Below are 25,655 nucleotides of genomic sequence, written 5' to 3' on the forward strand. Positions count from 1 at the left end.
GATGAAAAGGAACAGATTGGATGCCCTTGGTCTGTGTGAAATGAGATGGGGAGATAATGAGAAGATAGAAAGTGGAGATCATAAACTGTTTTACTCAGGGGAAATCAAGAGTAGTGAAAACGGAGTAGGCATTGATAGGGCAAAAGCTGAAAAATAAGGTAATGAAGGTACAATATCTTGACTGAAGACTGATGAGATACGACTGAAGGGTAGATCAAAAGATCTGGTGTTAATACAGGTATATATGCCAACCAGCCAGCATAGAGGTGAGGAAGTGGAAGAATATTATGAGAAAATACAGGAACTCACCGAGAAAGAAAATAGAAATGCCTGCATTATCATCATGGGGGACTGGAATGCAGTGGTGGGTGAAGGCAGAGATGAAGATACAGTAGGAAAATTTGGATTATGAATAAGAAATGAGAGAGGTGAACGACTAATTAGTTTCTGTAAATAAAATTCATTAGCAGTGGGTAACACATTATGTGAACACCACAAAAGGAGACGCTACACATGGATATCAAATTTAAATAGGAAAAGATGTCAGTTGGACTAATCCTGATACAAAATAGGTTTAGAAACTGTTTGAGGAATGCCGAAGCTTATCCAGGAGCAGATATAAATTCAGACCACAACCAAGTAGTGGGAGAAATACAAGTGAAGTTGAAAAAAGTCTAGAATGGTAAAGCAAAAGAAATACTAAACATAGAAAGACTCAAAGAGGTAGGAAAGGCATCAGATTGGGAAAACATATCTATGGCAAAATGGGAAAGAGATAATGTTGATGAAAGTGTTAATGACAAATGGATAAAAGTGAGAGAAGGACTCATGGAGTCTTTCAAAGAAGTAATAGGAATTAGAGTATTACAAAGCACCAGGAAAGAATGGATAACAGAAAACATGTTGAAAAAGATGGAAGAGCGGAGAAAGTGGAAAAATATAGAAACTGAAGAAGGCAAAAAGAGGTACAGGAAACTGAATAATGAATTAAGAAGAGGAACTGAAGAAGCAAGGAAAAATGGATGAAACAGAAATGTGACGAAATAGAGAAAATGGAGAAAGAGGGAAAGTATGAAATGATGCATAGACTGGCTAGTAGATAGTTTTTGAACATAAAAGAAAGAGGAATAACACGGAAATAGAAAGAGCGGATGGTACTCTAGCAGAAGAACCACAGGAGGTTTTGAACAGATGGCAAGAATATATTGAATGTCTGTATAACTTGGATGAAATACAAAACGAAATTAAGGTTGAAGAGGAGAATGGAAAGGGGCCCATCGAACATAGGCCGGTGTGAAGTGGAGCGTACACTATTAAGTTAAGTAATGGTTTTGACTTTGTACATATGTACTGTTTGTGTTTCCTTTCTTTTTCGTTTATAAATGTATAGCTATGGTGTTCTCTTAATCATTGACAAAGGTCTTCTTAGGCACTTGTGGGTTTTATTGTTGTTCTGAAGAAGGTGTAGTTATCTACGCCGAAACCTGGGTTAACACTAGGTGTTTTTTTCGCAATCGAAGCGGGTTTTTAGTTTTTTAATATATTAACCAAAGATTGCTGACGCGCTGCGATGTTGAAGGTTCAAAAATTATTATTTACAAGCTCGTCGTTTAATTATTGTTTACCTTATCACTATGAATGCATAAGTAGGCTCTGCTGCATAATCCTTGATTGACAGATAATGGAGATGGTGATAACGATGATCTCTTCGGTAGAAAGGAAGTAATATTCAGTTAGCCAAGGAAACCACGTTTCTAAAAACAAAAAAGTAAACTGAAGTTAGGGAGAAGGCTTGACCTTTCCAGAGAGCCACGGAACTTGTCAGCTTGCTGTGGCTGCCCTGAGCGACGTGAGCGTGGTCCGCGGCGTGTCACCACGGCTGTCCCAGGCCGGTCGCGCGTGCGTGGGTTGCGTGCTCCGGGAGAAATCATGTCAGTTGTAAGCAAATGCATTCCGCCGCGATCGTATCCATCATATTGACATGTGAATGTATTGCAGCTGTGAGCCAATCCTCAGCACATTTCGCCGATTGTGACGTAAGCCCTTTAATGCCAGCGTCCGCGTGTCGCGTGGCGCGGCCTGCAAAACAATAGACACAGCGTGCCAATATAGTCACGGACTGCGTCATCAATTTTCGTAACAATAGCACACATAATCCGAGCTCAGATATGACATTTAAGGAATCTCGTGGTACATGACGTCAGTAACACCCGTAAGCAGCCAACAGCAAGTAACATTTCTTTCGTAAAAGGTACCGAATAATTAACACCATTAAACATATAATTATTTTAAGAGCTCTGTTAAAAAATTGTTTCTTTAACTAGCAAAAAAGAGTCTCAGCGACGTTTAGTTGGTAGCACAGCATCCGTCACAACTCGTTTAGTAGTCACGTTGTTTCACAACTGTTATTATTTGAATGGAAAGTGGTACAGTGTATGTAGAGCTTTTGCTATTGGCTTATTTAAGGAGAAACATTGTAAAATGAAATCTTGCATGAAAATTTGAAAAAAAGTATAGGAGTTTTAAGGTCTGTTCTATCGAGAACAGAGTTACATGTTTATCTTTACCCATATGTGCTTCATTACGATAGTGGCATCATTGGTAACCGTTTATTTGTTCTCTCTGAAAAAAATCCAGAAATGCTGTACATTTATAACCAGTAGATACCACGTAATGAATATTATTTATATTATATGACTATTGTATTTTGATTTGAGATTAAATTTTGTGTCTCCTGTGACAGCTTATCAAATTCAGACACAGCTCTACCACAAAGTAGGCAGGTCATCTGTGACACAGGATGCTCAGACAATACTTCTATAGCAAAGTTAGGCCTAATTTATACTATGAAACATATAATATAACACATACGTTGAGGAAAGAAATGTTAGTGTGTGTCGACTTGGACGGTTACTGTTGTTGCTGTGCACCGGTTTTGAGCCTATTGTAAGTAGGCTGTTTATATTTTCTTATTGGCAACGTTACGTAGCGCTCTGTATCAAAATCACTGGCTGTGCTGTGTGCAGCCTGTGGCTAGTTTGCATTGTTGTCTGCCATTGTAGTGTTGGGCAGCTGGATGTGAACAGCGCGTAGCGTTGCGCAGTTGGAGGTGAGCCGCCAGCAGTGGTGGATGTGGGGAGAGAGATGGCGGAGTTTTGAAATTTGTTATACTGGATATTATGAACTGCTATGTATATTATGATTATTAAGGTAAATACATTGTTTGTTCTCTATTAAAATCTTTCATTTACTAACTATCCCTATCAGTAGTTAGTGCCTTCCGTAGTTTGAATCTTTTATTTAGCTGGCAGTAGTGGCGCTCGCTGTATTGCAGTAGTTCGAGTAATGAAGATTTTTGTGAGGTAAGTGATTTGTGAAAGGTATAGATTAGTGTTAGTCAGGGCCATTATTTTGTAGGGAATTTTGAAAGTCAGATTGCGTTGCGCTAAAAATATTGTGTGTCAGTTTAAGCACAGTCTTGTATAAATTTTTCAAAGGGGACGTTTCATAGTATTTACGTCTGTTATTTACACTATGTGATCAAAAGTAACCGGACAACTGGCTGAAAATTACTTACAAGTTCGTGGCGCCCTCCATCGGTAATGCTGGAATTCAGTATGGTGTTGGCCCACCCTTAGCCTTGATGAAAGCTTCCATTCTCGCAAGCAGCCGTTCAGATGCTGGAAGGTTTCTTGGGGAACGGCAGCCCATTCTTCACGGAGTGCTGTACTCAGGAGAGTTAACGATGTCGGTCGGTGAGATCTGGTACGAAGTCGACGTTCCAAAACATCACAGAGGCGTTCTATAGTATTCAGGTCAGGACCTGTGCAGGCCAGTCCATTACAGGGATGTTATTGTCGAGTAACCACTCCGCCACGTGCCGTGCATTATGAACAGGTGCTCGATCGGGTTGACAGATGCAATCGCCATCCTCAAATTGCTCTTCAACTTGGAAGCAAGAAGGTGCTTAAAACACCAATGAAGGCCTGTGCTGTGATAGTGCCATGCAAACAACAAGGGGTGCAAGCCCCCTCCTTGAAAAACACGACCACACCATAACACCCCCACCTCCGAATTTTACTGCTGATACTACAAACGCTGGCAGACGACATTCACCGGGCATTCGCCATAACCATACCCTGCCATCGGATCGCTACATTGCGTACCGTGATTCGCCACTCCAGGCAACGTTTTTTCTCTGTTCAATCGTCCAATGTTTACGCTCCTTACACCAAGCGAGGCAAGGCATTTGTCGGCATGATGTGTGGCTTATGAGCAGCCGCTCGGCCATGAAATCAAAGTATCCGCAACTTCCGCGTAGTACTAGCAGTGGATCCTGATGCAGTTTGGAATTCCTGTGTGATGGTCTGGATTGATGTCTGCCTATTACACAATACGACCCTCTTCAACTGTCGGCGGTCTCTGTGAGTCAACAGACGAGGTCGGCCTGTACGCTTTTGTGCTCTGCGTGTCTCTTCACGTTTCCACTATCACATCGGGAACAGTGGACCTAGGGATGTTTAGAGGACTGTGGAAATCTCGCGTACGGATGTGCCAGATGTGTTCTACTGGAGACAGATCTGGTGATCTAACAGGCCAAGGCAACATGTTGTCAGTCTGTAGAGCATGTTGGGTTGCAGTGGCGGTATGTGGGCGAGCGTTATCCTGCTGGGAAACATCCCCTGGAATGATGTACTGAATAGCAGCACAACTTGTCGAATCACCAGACTGATGAACAAATAAGGCCGTCGGGGAGCGTTGTTGTCATAAGAAATCGCACCCCATACCATTACTCCATGTACAGGTTCAGGGTGTTTAGCACGCGGACAGATTTGTTGCAGTCGCTCAGCTGGCCTCCTTCTAACCAACACACGGCAATCACGGACACCGAGGCAAAACCAGCTTTCATCTGAAACCAGAGCAGCCCTCCACCCTGCCCTCCAATGAGCTCTCGCTTGACACCAATGAAATCGCAAATGGCGGTGGTTTGGGGTGATTGGAATACACGCAACAGGGCACCTGGCTCGGAGCTGTACTTGAAGTAACCAATTTGTAACAGTTTGTTATGTTACTGTGGTGCCAACTGCTGCTAAAATTGCCGCTGCGGATGTACGATGCGCCAGAGCCAAACGCCAAACACGACGGTCGTCGCTCTCGCAAATGCCACGTGGCCGTCTCGTTCAAACACGCCTACCAACTTTCGTATATCACACAACTTCTTCTTGGTGTTGCGATTCTTTTTCCGTCAGTGTACTTTTCTCACATGTTTAGAGCAACTACATCACGTTCGTGAAGGACTCTTCAGCTTTCAAAGAGCGCCGGGATAACTGCTATTTGCAAGATATAGGATTTTGATAATTTGTGTCCTTCAGTATTGCAGACCTTCAGTATTGCATGTTAGATCGGAGCCATTACATGATCAAAGCCATCGAATCCCAAACGATGAAAATTTTCGAACTGTTCATTATTACCTACACGGAGCTCATCGAAAAGATTAATTCGTCGTATATTTTCCATCTTTCTAATACAGATGCTATCCGCTTTAAGAACTTTGCCTCTTTTTATCTAGTGAGATAACACCCTAAATACTACACATGTAATTTTGGGTCGCTCCAGTCGACGTGCTCGTTCGCCAACAGGAATCAGCTGCACATCCACCAGTAACCTGCGCCACTTTGCATTTGTTGTGGACACACATTTATAAATCGGAATCTTGTTTACGGAAAGTAAACGGAACGTGACTCACGATGGAGGGAAGCTAGAAGCTGAAACTGAAGAAAAAATCAAGCGTTTGAGCGATGATTTGACAAGATCACTCTCGTCAAAAAAAAAAAAAAAAAAGTAAGAAAAATGTTAAATAATTGGCCAAGCAGTAACCACGTGAAACGTCTCTGAAATCTGGATCATTTACTAGCTGTCATAGTGGTACTATCACCTGAGCTTTTCTGGTAGTAATACATCTACTAGGCCGACGAGTTTTCCTCATTCGAAGCAATGGTCATAACTGAAGTTGAAAAAATCTCATGTTTACAGTAGCGCCCGCGCGCGGGTGTGTGTGCGTATGTGTGTGTGTGTGTGTGTGTGTGTGTGTGCAGGCAAGCCTATACGGGTGAACTTGACTTCTAAAGAAGAACGTCTGTGGGGACCGTATGATGCACGATATTCAGTTTTACCTATTCCTGCAACATACTGAACTTTATAAGCAAAGATGTTGCGGAGGACAGGCTGACCTTCGCGCTGTAGCCACGAGAGAGCAGAATTACAAACGGAATGCGAAGAACAACCTCGAAATCAAAGACAGGCAAGACCGAACCGATCCAGATATCGACGCAAAGAACGAGCGACAGATGCCCTAGTCGGGCAGTCACTATGGTAATCATCATTACTCACATCGAGTTGCTGATTCCCGTAAGAATTCGCGCGTGTTTGTGCATCAATGAATGGATCACAGGACCGTCTCGTTCAAATGGTTCACATGGCTCTGAGCACTATGGGACTTAACTTCTGAGGTCATCAGTCCCATAGAACTTAGAACTACTTAAACCTAACTAACCTAAGGACATCATACACATCCATGCCCGAGGCAGGATTCGAACCTGCAACTGTAGCGGTCGCGCGGTTCCAGACTGAAGCGCTTAGAACCGCTCGGCCACACAGGCCGGTTGGACACTAGGATGGGTTGGACGGGAGTGAGGTGTTGCATAGGGAATGAGAAGCAGAACAGATAGGTGGTCACTTCCAGTTGGATCGAGGACTTCTGCAGTGGACTGTCCATGGGGTTTGAGAGATACTTAAACCTAACTAACCTTAAGGACATCATACACATCCATGCCCGAGGCAGGATTCGAACCAGCAACCGTAGCGATCGCGCGGTTCCGGAATGAAGCGCCTAGAACCGCTCGGCCACCGCGGCCGGCCTTGAAACAGGGAACGAACACTGTACCATGAGATGGACCCGATCAGTCACGATGGTCAGATAGACCTTCGCAGCAATGTGACAGCGCGGAGTAACCATAGGGTCTATGAAATACCACGATATGGCTGCCCAAATCGGCACCAAACCCCAGCCATATTTCACTCGTGAGACGTAAACTCGGCCAGAATTTGGAAACAGTGTGAGACAGGACTCATCCAAACACAGGATATTCTCCCATTGCTTCATGGCTTGGGCACGACGTCTTCCTGTTTCGTGCATTTGTATCACTGACCAGTAGCTTTGGAAATCCAGCTCGCCCTACAATTCGCATAATAAGGAGCTCACTCCTTGTTGTTTTGACGCTGACGGATTTCCGAGTGCGACATTCAGTTTTGCAGTGACTGTCGCTTTGTTTATAGTCACAATCTTAGTCAATGACCGTTCATCACGATCACTCTTCATATACTTCCTTTCGCGTCGAGACTTAGTGGATGACGTTTTTACGATTTCCCTGGCTGCTATATAAATCTTCCATATGATGCCACTTGAAACTCCAACACTTCGCGTACCTTGGCTATCGAACACCCACCATACGAGCACCAACAATTTGCTCAAGTTCGAATGCTCTTGGCTTCAAGGTAACACACTCACAGCCACACTGAACATCGTTCTGATCACGACTGACACTCACCACGAATTGAGGACATTGCACAGGTGCTGTTGATAGTCGAATACAACAAAGCAGCCTGCAAGATTGGTATAGTCTGTAAAATCAAGAGCGAGCAGCGCTTTTGGTGGGGGAAGTGGCCTTTCCCGGAAGAACGCTGCCACCGGCCTACAGGGGCACCCAAAATCTGTTGCCCGTTACCTGTTTAGCAGCGTAGATCGGCGTGCAGTGATATACGTCGTTTCTGTTCGTGAGGTCTTAGTTGCCAGAGCCAGTGAGTTAATTTTGTATACTTACTGACGTACTTCGATATCCAGAAGTGATGGATAATCGTCTAGCATTGCAAGAAAATGTGCAGAATACGAAGAAGAGGAGGTATTTGGGGAGTAACGAGCGTTCGATCGCCTCTAATGTTATTACAGCGTGTATTAAAGAGGCGACCTAAAATGAACTGATGGCTAATATTACCAGTTCCAATCAAAGGGCTGCAATTTATGCAAACATCAGGCTCACCTAGTTGGACGCATAAGTAAGAAATGGAAAAATAAGCCGCATGGTTTACTGGAATCGACACGAAGGAAAACTAATAATTTTGGGAGGAAACCCATCGTTATAGACAGTTTCAAAATCACGTACAACCTTTGATGCTTATGGAACACTAAATCTCTATCTCGGTCACTATTCACCTGATTCTATGACATATTGCTTAAAACTTGTGCGCAACAGCTATTCTAAACACTGCTGAAATTTCCTTCGAAACATGTACACCGATTCTGGACTTCAAGCTTAACATACGAGGTGCGTTCACATATTAATTTTTATTTTTTGGTAAGAACTTTATTTGTTAATCAACAGCAATGTCATCCTCTTCAAAATATTCCCCATTGCATACTATACACTTATGCCAGGGCTTTTTCCAATTTTCTAAACACTTCAGAAACTGGTTCTTCGGGATAGTTTATAGGTCTCTTAACTGTGCATTTTTAATCTCATCCATGCTTGTAAAACCGCTGTCCTTTAAGGCCTGCTTTGAAATGTTTGTACCACTTGTCAGCCCTTGGTTTTCTCATAACAGGCTCACCAAAAGCAATATTTACCGTTTATAAAAATTTCATACACTTTATTCCATTCTTATAACAAAATTTAATACAGGTTCTCTAATTTATTTTTATACAAAACGAATAATCGTTGATGCTACCAACACACATGTAACCTTCCTGACAGCTGACGACAGAGTAAATACCCAATATGCATGACATTGAACACATACTTTTGAGGCATGTTTACGAAGACAGTGACAAAAAAATAGAGCAAATCGGACTAATACAACATACAAAATTATAAATTTCTGCTTACTTTTTAAACACTCTTTGTGTTGCAAGAATTGTTAAGTTTCAATGCAGTCGATCAAAGAAAACTTCTACCTTTTAGCAGAAACACAAAATAAGAACAAGCCTTAAATTCTATAGACTGATTGCATTATATGGGGTTCGTTTTACGAATAGCAGTAGAGGAACATACATTCACATGAACAGGCATTTGGTTCTATGTTTGTAGTAGAATCCTGATTTCCGTTCTTATGTTAATATTATTTACTCTATAATGTTGTGTTTCGGAAGAAGCTATCGTTTTTTGTATTCCTTATGGTCTTAATACATTTGTCTAAGGAATAAACGCAGCCGAGACGTATCTGCACTCGGTTTCGCCACAGATTTGAAGCGCGCCGCGGAAGGGTCGGTACTATGTTGTGAAACAGCCTGTAGAAGCGCCGTGTGACGTAGCTGGGTTGGCAGAGTGGCGACTCGCTCGCTCGCTCTTCAGTTTACCGACAGACTATACAGGGTGTTAAAAAAAGGTACGGCCAAACTTTCAGGAAACATTCCTCACACACAAAGAAAGAAAATATGTTATGTGGACATGTGTCCGGAAACGCTTACTTTCCACGTTAGAGCTCATTTTATTACTTCTCTTCAAATCATATTATCATGGAATGGAAACACACAGCAACAGAACGTACCAGCGCGACTTCAAACACTTTGTTACAGGAAATGTTCAAAATGTCCTCCGTTAGCGAGGATACATGCATCCACCCTCCGTCGCATGGAATCCCTGATGCGCTGATGCAGCCCTGGGGAATGGCGTATTGTATCACAGCCGTCCACAATAAGAGCACGAAGAGTCTCTACATTTGGTACCAGGGTTGCGTAGGCAGTAGCTTTCAAATGCCCCCATAAATGAAAGTCAAGAGGGTTGAGGTCAGGAGAGCGTGGAGGCCATGGAATTGGTCCGCCTCATCGGTCACCGAATCTGTTGTTGAGAAGCGTACGAACAGTTCGACTGAAACGTGCAGGAGCTCCATCGTGCATGAACCACATGTTGTATCGTACTTGTAAAGGCACATGTTCTAACAGCACAGGTAGAGTATCCTGTATGAAATCATGATAACGTGCTCCATTGAGCGTAGGTGGAAGAACATGGGGCTAAATCGAGGCATCACCAACAATGCCTGCCCAAACGTTCACAGAAAATCTGTGTTGATGACGTGATTGCACAATTGCGTGCGGATTCTCGTCAGCCCACACATGTTGATTGTGAAAATTTACAATTTGATCACGTTGGAATGAAGCCTCATCCGTAAAGAGAACATTTGCACTGAAATGAGGATTGACACATTGTTGGATGAACCATTCGCAGAAGTGTACCCGTGGAGTCCAATGAGCTGCTGATAGTGCCAGCACACGCTACACGGTACGGAAACCACTGGTTCTCCCGTAGCACTCTCCATACAGTGACGTGGTCAATGTTACCTTGTATAGCAGAAAACTTCTCTGACGCTGACATTAGGGTTACCGTCAACTGCACGAAGAATTGCCTCGTCCATTGCAGGTGTCCTCGTCGTTCTAGGTCTTCCCCAGTCGCGAGTCATAGGCTGGAATGTTACGTGCTCCCTAAGACGCCGATCAATTGCTTCGAACGTCTTCCTGTCGGGACACCTTCGTTGTGGAAATCTGTCTCGATACAAACTTACCGCGCCACGGCTGTTGCCCCGTGCTAATCCATACAGCGAATGGGCATCTGCCAACTCCGCATTTGTAAACATTGCACTGACTACAAAATCACGTTCGTGATGAACATTAACCTGTTGATGCTACGTACTGATGTGCTTGATGCCAGTACTGTAGAGCAATGAGTCGCATGTCAACACGAGCACCGAAGTCAACATTACCTTCCTTCAATTGGGCCAACTGGCGGTGAATCGAGGAAGTACAGTACGTACTGACGAAACTAAAATGAGCTCTAACATGGAAATTAAGCGTTTCCGGACACATGTCCACATAACATCTTTTCTTTATTTGTGTGTGAGGAATGTTTCCTGAAAGTTTGGCTGTACCTGTTTGTAACACCCTGTATATAGCATCTGCATTTACATTAAAGCATGTGTTTCTCGCGGTGGTTCCAAATTTTTGTCCAACCCTTTCAAATCTTGACACAAACTGGCAGACCACTGTCTACTGTTCTCCTTCGGAATTAATCGAATTTCCACGGGAGACATTCTTTCGCTATGACGATTGGGGGGTTTTCCGGCGGCTTCGTCATCTCGGGCGTTTTCATGCCGCACGTGATAACTACATTTCCCTTCTCGTCACGGTCGAGGCGTTTTTCTGCTGCGGCGAGCAATTTCAATGCGGACGTGACGGCGGCAGCTAGCAGCTCCCGCCGGCGCCGCCGCTGTCCGCAGACAACGCCCCGGCGGGACGCCTCTCTGCCTGCCGGCCCCTCCGTACGGCTGCAGTCCTATACAGCCAGAGGTTCCCCATTCAGTCAGTCAGCGGGCTTTCCGCTGTGCTGCACGCTGCACAACTTGCAGTGCCGCGGGCGGTAATTGCTTTCGCGCGGTACGGCCAATTTTTTCCCCGTCATCAGCCGCAGTTCTTCTTTGGAACCTTCTTTAAGCCGACATACGTAGAACACATCGGGGGATTTAACCCCTTGGCGTATCATTTAGTTGACGAAATCCGTGCCCGAGCGATTGGAGGCGACGCGCGCTAAATGGGCCAGCTGTAAGTAGGCTGTTTAGGTTTTTATGTTGGTAACGCCACGTAGCGCTCTGTATGAAAATCGCTGACTGCGCTGTGTGCAGTCTGTGGCTGGTTGAACTCATTGTTGGAGTATTCGCTAGTGTAGTGTTGGGCAGTTGGATGTGAACAGCGCGTTGCGTTGGGCAGTTGGAGGTGAGCCGCCAGCAGTGGTGGATGTGGGGAGATAGATGCCAGAGTTTTGAGCGGACGATTTGGACGTGTCTCAATCAAAAAAAGGAAATTTGTTTAATTGGATGTTACAAAATTATATATATGACTTTTGAACGCTATTAAGGTAAATACATTGTTCTCTATCAAAATCTTCCATTTGTTAACTATGCCTATCAGTAGTTAGTGCCTTCAGTAGTTAGAATCTTTTATTTAGTTGGCAGTATTGGCGATCTCTGTATTGCAGTAGTTCGAGTAACTAAGATTTTTGTGAGGTAAGGGATTTATGAAAGGTATAGGTTATTGTTAGTCAGGGCCATTCTTTTGTAGGGATTATTGAAAGTCAGATTTCGTTGCGCTAAAAATATTGTGTGTCAGTTTAGTGATGATCAGAATAAGTAAAGAGAGAAATGTCTGAGTACGTTCAGTTTTCCTCAGCTGTATGAAAATCAAATAACGTAAGAGTTTTTCCAGCACAGTCATTCATAATTTTTCAAAGGGGACTTTTCATATGGCGACCCTTAGCCGAGGATACCTCACTGGAATCTTCTGATTTTTTCTTGTAGTTTGAGTAATTAGTGTAGTTATTGTTTATTGCTAGCGCGTAATTGTAGAGAGAATTTCCTTTCTAGTTGTAGTTTTTCGTTGTTGTACTGTAAAACAGTTGTGGCATGCATGTAGATTTGCACCAAAAATTTCGCAGCCACATTTGCAATTAATTAGATATTATTTTCAGTGCTATGCTAACGTTTTTTCTTATTTTTGCTCTTCAAATTGTGCTTTTCTGTGTTATCGTGTGAAATACTGTGACAATTATGGCGTTTGAAAAACGTAATACTAGGCTCCAGAGTGAACTGAGAAATGAGAGACGAGAGTAGCGTGTTAGCGCCACTGAGTAATGAATTAACTAATGTTCAACATAGTAATTTGGTAATTGTGCATAGGGAAACTGACCAGGCACTAAATAATGGTGCAGACAGTGAAACAGCTAGTGAACAGGGTAGTATTGTCTATCGATCGGTCGGCAATAGCTCATCTCAGGAATCCGAATTGACAGGAAAAAATCGTGCAAATACTGTAGATTCAGGTTTTGCATCATTACCCTTTTCTCAATCAAGTCAAGACACATTTTCTGCTTTTCAAAATGCAATTGCTGCCGGTACAAATGCATTGCCGATAAGCACAAAGGAATAAGTTGCACACACTAACACATTGTTATTGCAAATCAAATGAAATGATCGTATGGAATTGTTTGCCTAGATGCCCTATTCAGGGGAGTTCAGCCGTTGTATTGCAAGTCCTTTTTATACGTGACGCCACATCGGCAACTTGCGAGTCAATGATGATGTAAATGATGAAGGACACACAACACCCAGACCGCTGCCAGGAATCGAACCCGGCCCCCCTGCGTGGTAGGCGGCAACGCTACCACTACGCTACGGAGACGGACGTTATTGCAAATTATGCAACTGCTTCAAACGTTAGACACAGTGGAACAAAAGCAGAGACAAACCCAGCAAAAGCTTCACAAGTTAGACACAACGCTTGAACCAACACGCGAAGATTTAACTGCTGAGTTACTTGAAATCTAATCTAAATGTCAAAAAGTCTGTAATGACTTAAAAAACACAAATTTGTGAGCATTTTCAACCTATTTTTTCGCGGCATGAAAATGCATTACAGAGTCACGAAGCAGCCATAAAAGAACTGCCATGAAAATCACGACACCTTGCGGGCTAAAATTGACTCAATTGCATCTACCGATTCGGTTACACAACTTGCAAAAACTCAGGAAAACTTAAAGGACACAGTAGATGCTCTAAAACTTGGTTCAGAAAAACACACGGAGGAAATCAGTTCATAATTGGAGAAAGTAGTCGAACTTTCGGATCAGTTCACTAACTTATCTACAAAGGTAGATGTTGATCTGGGCGACACAACACCGGTAGCTGTCACTGACACAGAAGAGTATGAACAAATTAAGAAATATAAACAAAATCAGAATCAAATCAATACCCAGTACAAAAGAGAAATGCGGGAAGTACAAGATCAGTTGACACAAGTAATGCAGGAATTACATATTGCAGAGGAGACTCACACTTGGACACGGGAAGAGGGATTCGGAAATAAGGAAAACTCACAAAGTAACAACACAGGGCATTTTGGAAATTTTGAAAGAAATGCAAGGTGCACCGGATTTTGAGATGGAACCGCCGACACGACGTAACAATGACCGATATGTGACTCGCCGTCATGCTGATTTTGACTATAAGCTGTTCATTACTACATGTAAATTCAAAACATTAAAGAACTCTGGTAACGACATTCATCCACAAGCGTGGCTTCATCAATACTCTCATTGTTTTCCTCCCAACTGGTCATTAGAACACAGATTAGAATTTATGTATGGCTACTTAGAGAATGAACCAGCTGTGTGTGTGTGAATTTCTAAGGGACCAAACTGCTTAGGTCATCGGTCCCTAGTTTTACACACTACTTAAATTAACTTATGCTAAGAACAATACGCACACCCCTGCCCGAGGGAGGACTCGAATCTCCGGCGGGAGGGGCCGCGCCTCTAACCGTGCAGCCACTCTGCGCGGCGAACCAGCTGTAAGAATGCGATCGGTCATTCACGATTGTCTCAGTGAAGGAGAATTTTATCATGCCTTCCTCTCAGCATATTGGTCTCGAGCTACTCAAGATTGCGTAAAACATAGCATCATAATGATGAAACACTTTGAACAATCTGAATTCTCCAGTCTTGTCAAATATTTTGAAGACATGTTGCACAAGAACCAGTACCTGTCAAACCCATACAGCCCCTCAGAACTCATCCGCATTTGCTTAATTAAATTGCCGGAACATTTAAGACATATTATTTTGGCAGGACGTTGCAAAGACGACATCGAAGGTTTTCAGGGACCCTTACAAGAATTGGAAATTGACACTGACAATTACAGGACGCGAAACCAGGAAAACAACAATTATTGGTCACATCCGTCTCAATACCGCGACGACAGAAATAATAACTGGACACGACAACGCTATTCTTACAATGCAAATCGTGACCAAATCAGTCACCACCCATATGACAACCGTTGGTAGAGTAATAATAATCACAGGGAAAGATCACCTCTCCACAGTAATGACTATGACAGAGACAATCATAGAAACAGACAATATGGGAACCAAAATAATTATTATCAAGGGAGACAGAATAACTTCAGATGCAACGGTCCACTGTGCAGTTATGATTCAGGGAGAAATTCTCCACCACTTAACCGACAAGAAAGAAGATACAGAAACTACCGACATGATGACAGACAATATAATCATAACGAGAGACCTGAATTTCATCAGAACTGGCGGGATCCAAACAGGGCAGGGCCCTCTCGACAAGGTGAATTTGTAGAAGTTAGCTATCCAAACCCTAGTAACGATGTGTGACAACAACGAGACGGTAGACAATGACTCGCACTGCAGGTGGCCAAGTGCACCAGCCGGCCGCTGTGAAAAATAACATAGAAGCTAACCTTGAGAAAAATTGCAGTATTCTTCACCGACGTATACCACATGATAATTGCGTTGAAGTTGAAACTCTGCATACTAGGAAGAGTAAAGGTTTACACCACGTTTCACATGTAAAACCGTTTATTGAGAGATAATCTGCTTCTTAACTTAGTCATTGCCATAAGATTTCTACTTCACATTACTAGTATGCTTTGTCACACTTAGAAACTGTTAATATGCAAGAATGTTTTGAAGTTAACTATCCAGTCAAGAACCGAGGGAACTTATTTAGACAGTAATTACGAATGCATTGTTGTAGTGAACAGATGACACCGTGTTATTGTGTGTACATTCTTGCTTGTTCATTGCATGATTACGTAACGACTATAAGGCTTACATACTTAGCACATATACTGCTAATGAGACTTTAATGCAACATTTTGGTTTACTTGAAAAGACATTCTTTATTTAAAGTACTTTGTGAGAGATTACAGATGACTTAGTATTTGGTTTGTTTGAGAGCTACACGACTATATCATCAAGCTATTAATGAGTGACACAATTTATATTATTTCTTTTGTGCTGTATCTGTTTTACATCTGCACAGTTTTTCTATATTCTTATGAAAAGTAAAACATGTTTTAGTAGTAACTTTTGTGGTATAGCTACAATGAGACAGCCTTTTCTGTAACACAACAATATATTACAATACAGTACTTTCTTGATCACAGCAATGAGTGTAATAACTATGACATCAATATGCATAGCATTTCACCTTTGTTTATGACGAGGTAAGTACATTGACTTCTGCAAAACTTTGCTTATGAACAATGGCAACTACAACACTTGGCACATTTTTACCATTAAGTAATGACAGAAATTATCTTACAATTAGACACTCAGATTAGAGCTTCAGGACACACATTTGAGTCATTAAATTTTGTCCTTGGAACATTTTTAGAAAGATTCTTGAATTACAAATATGAAAAGAAAGCTTTTGGAGGAACATTTCATTCCATTGCTATTATCTGTAACACCTGAGGGTATAATTACATTGATCCTCAGGGGGTACACTTTTGCTTTGTGTACTAAGCATGTGGCAAGCGCTAGGAGCCCTAGGCAATATGGTATTTACTTATACAACTTTACACATCGGTACCATATTTCGCTAACACAGAATTACACAGCTATCTGATTATTTAACAGAGAAACAAACATTTTTTTTACTACGTCAGTGATACATGTTGACGCAATTACACAGTTGAATAACTCCACACTTATGAAATTGTATTTTGTCTGCACTCTGTGAACTACTCATGTTTTTTTTGGAACCATTCTGATACCATGAGAGCATTGAATGATGTATTTGGTATGGGATCATTATTTTTGAAGTACGTTTGAGGTAGATGACTTTATTGAAACGAGCAGAGGGCATTTTTTAAAGGTTTTGAGATTATTGAAGAAAGATACGACGTTTTTGAGATCTGACTGAGGTGTTATGATGTTATTATTGCGACGACGATGTGTATTGTGACACTGACGTGTGGTTGTGATCGTTATGAAGGGTGAGTGCATGCATGAATATGAGTACCACTATGCGAACAGAAATTTTGGACACTATTATATATGAGATTTTGTTTCTACACACTTTAACGTAAATTTTCAACCTATGAAATTTTTTATGTGGGACTGTCACTGTAGTGGAAACTGCTGCTGTAAATATTTTGGTAAGGAAGGTAGGTGACATTGACATAATGCGCTGTGGAGGCCCAGCTGCACCAAAGTCACCTGGAAGAAAATCCATTAGTGTGTGCCTTTCAGAGGCACAGGTGGAGAAAAGAGAGGCCATTAACCTCGCTATTGACAATTCTTTGTAGAAAGCATCGCAAGTATGACACGCTCATACTTGAAAATATATTATTACCGTTTGGAACTTGTACTTTCTGATATTTACTGAAATGCCTAATGAAATGATGAGAAATATTTCATGTCTATACAGCTGATTATGACTAATGTCTTTCTAGTTGAGAGATATTTTACTGCCTCATGAAATGCCATATGGCTAGTGAATGACATTTAATGCCTTGCTTTATGTATATATTTGCTGATTTTGTTTAATGTCTAGTTTCTAGCTGCGCTGAAGCATTGGTTAAAATAAAATTTAATACATGTACTAATAGAAATGTTTTCTGTCAAAAGATGCCTTAAGTAATAATTTTATGATCTACTTTATTAAAAAAAGGGAGCACAAATAGACATTTCCCTTCACAGGAATTCCATACGTAATTTTTTCAGTGACTTGGTAACTTGTTTGATAGAGTAAGTTATCGTGATGCATCACTCTAGTGTTAAGATGTGACATAGGTATTGAGGTGTAAATAGACATTTCCTTTATCTGTGTTGCTATCTTTACTGTAATATTTTTTTCTGCTTGAGCTTCGTCATGTTTAGGTATAAGTTATTGCATTTTCTGCTGCTGTTTGCCAGGCATAGTGCTACTCAATTTCACTTTTTATTACTCTGTTAAGCCAATTTTACTACTGATTTATTTTTCTTATTGCTGCACATTACCTTGTATTAGTTGTAATGTGGCATTTGCTTTGCTAATTTAGATATACTGCTGCTTGCTTTGACAATTTGCATATTTTGTCGTTGCAGTTTGTTTTAATTGCTTTGTGCTGCTGCATTGCCTTGTTCTCTAGTATATACATCTGAGCTCAGTAGATTTAAGTTAGCTTAAGAGGAGGTAGGCTATATAAGAGAATGAGTTGTGATGAACTGGAAGAAATGCATTGGGAAGCTGGAAGAAAAAGGTTTGGCCTAAAAAATAGTGTACAACGAAGAAAAATTATTTTGAAAGAGTATATGAACAAAAAAGTAGGGTTTAGGGACAACAGGTTTAGCTAGGATTTTCTTGGAAACAAATGATGGGGTAAGTTAATGGAAAATAAATAATGCAATAAGAAATATGTGAACATATAAATACAGAAAGCATGCTTAGATAGGATTTTTTTTTTGCACAAACAAGTATTGAAATGAGAGGAAAGATCTGTGGAATGAAGTTTTGGGTTGGCCTGCAGTACCAAATGTTATACTGAAAACAAACCATGTCCTTTCCTTTTGTGGTAGTACGCTATGTGTTTGCGCACCCTTGTGTATTTGTGTTCTTCCTGTCTCTGTATGCTGTTTCATAGAATTTTTTTCTCTTCTAATACTAAGTTATATTCACTATGATGATGAATACTGTTATCCTCAAATATAATTTGCATTCATAATATGTTATTTACTTTGTAGAGATGTTTAGACATTATTTATTCTGTTCTGTTTTAATGCACATGTGTGAAGTTAATGTTTCGAAAGATATTCTCATCTTTTATTCATTCACTTATGTGATAATTCCTGTAACGCTGATGTATATGTTTATTACTATTTTCTTTTACTGCTCAGATTTTTGTGCAAAAAAAAAAGAAAACAAACAGCAGTTACTACTGTGGTGAATGATCACTGTCTTTATGGACTGTGAGAACAATTTTTGATTTTGACCAACAGTGTGTCAATAAGTGCGTGCATTTGATACATTTGGTATCGTTAATATAAGAAAATTAGCAAATCAGTATTGTCCACAGCCCAAAACAATTTGTAAATTTTTTTGTGGGGAGCCTGGGGGCTATGTAAGTACGCTGTTTAAGTTTTTATGTTGGTAATGCCACGTAGTGCTCTGTATAAAAATCGCTGACTGTGCTGTGTGCCAGTCTATGGCTGGTTGAACTCATTGTTGGAATATACGCTTATGTAGTGTTGGGCAGTTGGATGTGAACAGCGCATTGCGTTGCACATAGAGATGGGTCGAACTCGTTCATTCCCGTGAACTACATCATTCATTTCACTCTTTGCCGTGAAGCGTTCAAATGAAGTAGTTCATTCATGAAGTACGGAAGCCTGGCGATGTTGCCCAGTTCGCCGCTCAGCTGCGGCTACGCTCGCTTCGCCTCGCTCGTACAATAAAGCTTCGTAATACTTCATAATTTTACCAACAGATGGCCGAACTATGCAGTAACGTGCACGCAACGTTTTACGCTGTTACAGCGTCTGAGTTAAATAGAGCATGGTCGAAGAGGACAAAGGAAAGATAAACAGAGAAGCCTGTCACATATAAAGAAGGTATTACATTTAATCGTGCTCGAAATTTTCTCATGAAGCGCCCAAAAAAGTCTTTATCTGCCAAATGAAACATTATTTGTTGTATTCATGGACTGAGAACTAGGGCTACCGACGAAATGCAGTCCAATTTTATGTTCCTTTTAAAATTTAATCCAAAATAGAATGAGTGTGTTTACCACTGTCACAAAGTCTATATACCTACGTTAAGTAATCATTCAGAAGTTTTCCTGTAAATTTCATTTTTGTTGAGAATAATAACCCTCCAGATTCAAAGCGTAAACTGTCACCTGTAGTCATTGGTACGATTTCAAGTAAAATCCCTCTTTCAGTGTTATTAACAAACCTTTTATTTTCATGTTGACTGGGCGTGCTCACACAGCCAGCCTCTTCGTTTGTATCTTTAATATTCATTTGTCTGCAAGCGCTGCCAACGGTAGGCTACCCGTAGACGCGAAGTTTAACTGCACAAATAGTCACGGGTAATGATGTCAGCACTGCAGGAAGCAACTGACGCTGCTTTCACCTCGCCCCTCACCTCCACAACCCGTCGTAAACCTATCGTTCCACACAAACACAGCGCGATTCGTCGACAGGCAGTAGAGCGAGGACTGAAGTGAGGGGAGGATGAGTGACGTAGCGCCGATGTAGTTGGAGAGGGAGAGGGGAAGAGAGTGAGTGAAATAGAAAAAAGTGTGGAGTGTGCTATCTGAGAAGGGTTTGAAATACCAGTTCATTAAAATTGAGTGGTTAGTTCACACTTCACTGGAGTGAAGCGTTCATTTGAACGACTCATTCACGAGCTCCCCATCACTAGTTGCACAGTTGGAGGTGAACCGCCAGCAGTGGTGGATGTGGGGAGAGAGATGCCACAGTTCTGAGGGAAAGATCTGGACGTGTGTCCGTCACAAAAAGGAAATTTATTTGTTTAATTGGATGTTACAAAATTATATATATATATATATATATATATATATATATATATATATATATATATATATATATATTACGACTTTTGAACGCTATTAAGGTAAATAAATTGTTTGTTCTCTATCAAAATCTTTCATTTGCTAACTATGTCTATCAGTAGTTAGTGCATTTAGTAGTTAGAATCTCTTATTTAGCTGGCAGTACTGGCGCTCGCTGTATTGTAGTAGTTCGAGTAACGAAGATTTTTGTGAGGTAAGTGATTCATTACTGTTAGTCAGGGCCATTCTTTTGTGGGGATTATTGAAAGTCAGATTGCGTTGCACTAGAAATATTGTGTTTCAGTTTAGTGATGATCAGAATAAGTAAAGAGAGAAGTGTCTGAGTACGTTCAGTTTTCCTCAGCTGTTTGAAAATGAAATAACGTAAAAGTTTTTCCAGTACAGTTATTCATAATTTTTCAAAGGGGACGTTTCACAGCGTGATACGGGAGACAATCGCAATACAAGCCGACACGTGGACACCTTTTATACAGCTAAACTCCTCCCTCCCTCCGAATAGGCCTCGTAAGGCTCAACGGTACCGAACGACAGCCGTGTCATCCTCCGCCGATAGGCGTCGTTGTTGATATGGAGGGGCATGTAGTCAGCGCACCGCCCTCCCGGCCTTAGCTTTCGTGACCAGAATTATGTAGCTACCCGTTTCTGTATTTCACGAGCTGCTGCTCTTGTAGATGTTAACACTAATTTAATTTTGGTCTTCTTATAAATATACTAACCGGCTACGCGGCGATTCCCGGGTATGTATTTGTTCTAATCTTCTATTATCCAATATCCTCCTTCCCCCTCTCTCTATCTCTCTGTCCATTTCCTCCTTCACCCCCTCTACATACATATGCTATGCCTCTCTATCGACCAGCTCCACCCCCCCCCCCCCTCTTGCCCTCTGTCTCTCCATCTCTGTCCCCTCTCTGTCCATCTCCTCACCCCATCCTATCTGTCCATTTGCTCTTCCCCGTCTGTCCACCTGCTCCTTCTCCCTTCTTTAGCAGCGTTATCAAGCTCATCCCAAGATGAGGCTAGTTGTTCCTACCCCCACAGTATGTCTTTCTAGTTCGTAACTAATATGTGAACCAAATTTACTTGAAATCATTCCAGGGGCTTAGAATTAGCGTTCTGCCCATGGCTTTGCAGACATACACGCGTTTCAAATATATTTCACATACATTTAACTTTCACCTACATGTCTAGCGAATTTCGCCCTGTAGTTTCATTTTAACGCATCTCAATGTTTATGATGACGTACCTCCAGAACTGCGGCTGTACCATGATACAATTTTGCAGATACGTCCGGTGATATACGTGGCTATTGTCTGCGAAATGTGTTGTGAACAGAGTTGGTAGTAAGGAAGTAACAAATTAAAACGTCTTGCATGATGCGGTAGTTTCGCACGCATCTCAGTGTTTATACAATGGCTCTTGAACTATATGTCGTACAAAGACATAATTTTGCTGATACATTCAGTGGTATATGTGAACACTGTCTGCAAAATGAGTCGCGAGTACAATTAGTAGTAAAGAAGTAGTCATGCTTCGTGCAGCAGCTTTACAGCATGAACAGCGAAAATGCAGTAAGCCGTTATATATTTTTTCCTTTCACCGTTTCATGGAGGCTGTAAGCGAGAAAAAGTTTCACAAAGGTTTGAAATTACGTGTAAAGTTAGCTGCAAGCCACTAAGTGCTCTCATCCTCAAATACTGGGTGAATGAAGTGTGAGTATCCGAGTGTCGTGGGCAACACTGCTTCCTCACCCGTACCCTCATCCCTTTGTAGGCAGGTGGTTCTTACCCCCATAGCAATTCTTTCCAGACCATAAGTGATATGTGTGCAATGTTTGGTTGAAATCGGTCCAGTGGTTTTGTAGGAGACGTCTAACACACTGTACATACACACCGGGTGATCAAAAAGTCAGTATAAATTTGAAAACTGAATGAATCACGGAATAATGTAGATAGAGAGGTACAAATTCACACACACTTGGAATGATATGGAGTTTTATTAAAACAAAAAAAAACAAAAAAACAAAGGTTCAAAAAATGTCCGACAGATGGCGCTTCATCTGATCAGAATAGCAATAATTAGCATAACAAAGTAAGACATAGCAAAGATGATGCTCTTTACAGGAAATGCTCAATATGTCCACCATCATTCCTCAACAATAGCTGTAGTTGAGGAATAGCTCCGTAAAGCATGTCCGGAGTTATGGTGAGGCATTGGCGTCGGATGTTGTCTTTCAGCATCCCTAGAGATGTCGGTCGATCACGATACACTTGCGACTTCAGGTAACCCCAAAGCCAATAATCGCACGGACTGAGGTCTGGAGACCTGGGAGGCCAAGCATGTGGCTGAGCACACAATCATCACCAAACGACGCGCGCAAGAGATCTTTCACGCGTCTAGCAATATAGGGTGGAGCGCCATCCTGCATAAACATCGTACGTTCCAGCAGGTGTCGATCAGCAAGGCTGGGGATGATGCGATTCTGTAACATATCGGCGTACCTCTCACCCGTCACGTCTCTCTCATTACAACTCCTTTTATAATCGATTGTTATGCGCCATCTGTCGGACATTTTGTGAACTTCGTTTTTTTTTTTTTTGTTCTAATAAAACCCCATGTCATTCCAAGCATGTTTGTCAATTTTTACCTATCTATCTACATTATCCGTGGTTTATTAAGTTTTCAAATTTATACTGACTTTATGATCACCCAGTATATACGCACAACCATTTTTTGATATGTATGAATATTTCTCATACAATATTTCACGAAATACTTCAAAACATAAACATAAATTTTTACACCCAAGCAAAACTTCAGTAGAAATTATAATCTTCGTGGGTGTCTTCAGCTGTGACGCCTTCAGAAGAAACTAGTAACACAACGCCTAAAAGTAGACATCGTCAACAAAATATGTAATTACAAGATAAAATGAATGATGAATGAATTTCTAATAGTAAAATACTTACAACTCTAAAAATTGGTAGTCCCGTGTGGCTTGGCAGTTTTGAAAGCATTGTGGTAGATGTAACACCACTTTACACTGCGTGCATTCCAACGTCGATATCGCTTCATACTTTGTGTTTTTTCCAAACTTTGTACATCGTTGTTGATGTTTTTTAGGCGTCGGAACGACGTGTTATGGGAAGTGGGCCCAAAGTTTGCTTAAAGTCGAAGAGGTGTTTTACTCATCGATGGTTTTCCACGCTTTTTGTAGACCAGCAATTGGACATGTTTTGACACATATCTACTATACTTACTCGGTTATACGTTTCCTTCCTCTGATCATCTGTTGTTTTCTGTATAACGTACGTATTGAATAGAGACATATAAAAAAATATTTGACCCTACTTTCGATCCCACGAGTGTGACACGTGATGTTTACGTTTCGCCCCCATTTGTTCCCACGAGTCGGACTCATCAAAATGCTGCGAGCGGGTAAAGGAATCTTCTGATTGTTCAGACGTTCCGCTTTCCTATTATTTTTCTTGGACAATAAAAGCGTAAATACGCTTATAAGACAATTTCTTCCTCCCGCTGTATCAAAAATGAGACAGTTAATATAGAGTTCCAAAGTCGTTGTTTCAATATAATAAATCATAGATACAGAACGTTTCCTTCAGGCGCAACGTGGAGGGATTAAAAAACCAAATCTCCTACATGCTGCTCCAAACACGCTCGTTAACCTTCACATTCTCGCAGAATCAAAATTTTCAACCTCTCCACATTCGGAAGATAAGAAGATCACCAATAGCAGATCTAAATTACCTTCTTCGCTGTTTCCACAATGCCTGTCAGCAGGATAAACTTTATAAGACAGTTTTCAAATTTAGAATTCCCCTATGCGTAAGTGTCATAAACCTTGACCTACAGCCGAAAATCTGTGTTCGCATAGCAAGATACATTCAAGTGACGGACATTTATTTCTAAATTCTAAGATGCGAAGACGCCGAGACCCAACATTTGCAGTACGTGGTTCACTCTGTAGGTGCACACCAGCAACTGCACTTTCATCATGAAGACATCAAATCAGCCTGGAGGCTGCTCAAGGACCAGAGGTTTAGGGAACCGTTTCCACCCCCTTGGGTGGGGTTTCCCTACCTGCAGGCGTTTCAGCAGCCACCAGGCTGAAATGATGGAGTTTCTGACAGGTACGTTTGTAACGTGGTCAACAAAGCTGAGTGGGTGCCATCGAGGGTGGGGAGTCATAGAAGGGCCCTTTGTCGTTCTATTCATGCACTTGGTTGCAAAAACCCGTGACACGGCACTGAAGGGCTGAAAAATCCTAAGTATTACTTGCTGCTTCCGATCATTTCAAATTTCATTGAATGGTTTTGAACGGTTCTTAGTGGTTCTAACCTGAACACGAGAGCAAAAAATTGTGGTCGAGCTGCACTCCAAATGAGTGCGCTCACGTTCAGACGGGATGCAGCCCCGTAATGTCGAGAAGGATTGTAACGTCCGAGGGAGTCAGCAGTGTCAAAGTTTGGCAAGAACGTCTTCCTGTTGCTCATCGGATTGCGAACTGTCCTTTTCAACCAGGGAATGTGTAGGAATCAAAGCACCAGGAAAAGGGTTTGCTTCATTGATACCCTACATAGCATTCCTGAAGCTCTTCTGAGTCTATTCTCAGCGGCGGAGTGTCGGGAACGGTTTGCTCGGTCACCCACTGCGAAAGCAAAGAGAGCTTCACTGCAAGTTTAAACGCAGCCAAAACCTCTCAGACAAACATAAGCTAAACGATGTCAACGTTAGCGTAAGGAGGGCTACGCGTGAAGCGTTCAGTGAATTCGAAGGAAAATCCTAGGAAGTTCTGGTCTTACGTTAAATCAGTAAGTGGATCGAAACAGCATATCCAGACACTCTGGGATGATGATGGCATTGAAACAGAGGATGACATGCGTAAAGCTGAACTACTAAACATCTTTTTCCAAAGCTGTTTCACAGAGGAAGACGGTACTGCAGTTCCTTCTCTAAACCCTCGCACGAACGAAAAAATGGCTGACATCGAAATAAGTGTCCAAGGATTAGAAAAGCAACTGAAATCACTCAACAGAGGAAAGTCCACTGGACCTGACGGTATACCAATTCGATTCTACACAGAGTGCATGAAAGAACTTGCCCCCCTTCTAACAGCCGTGTGCCGCAAGTCTCTAGAGGAACGGAAG

The sequence above is a fragment of the Schistocerca cancellata genome, chromosome 6 (assembly GCF_023864275.1).
Source record: "Schistocerca cancellata isolate TAMUIC-IGC-003103 chromosome 6, iqSchCanc2.1, whole genome shotgun sequence".
NCBI lineage: Eukaryota > Metazoa > Arthropoda > Insecta > Orthoptera > Acrididae > Schistocerca > Schistocerca cancellata.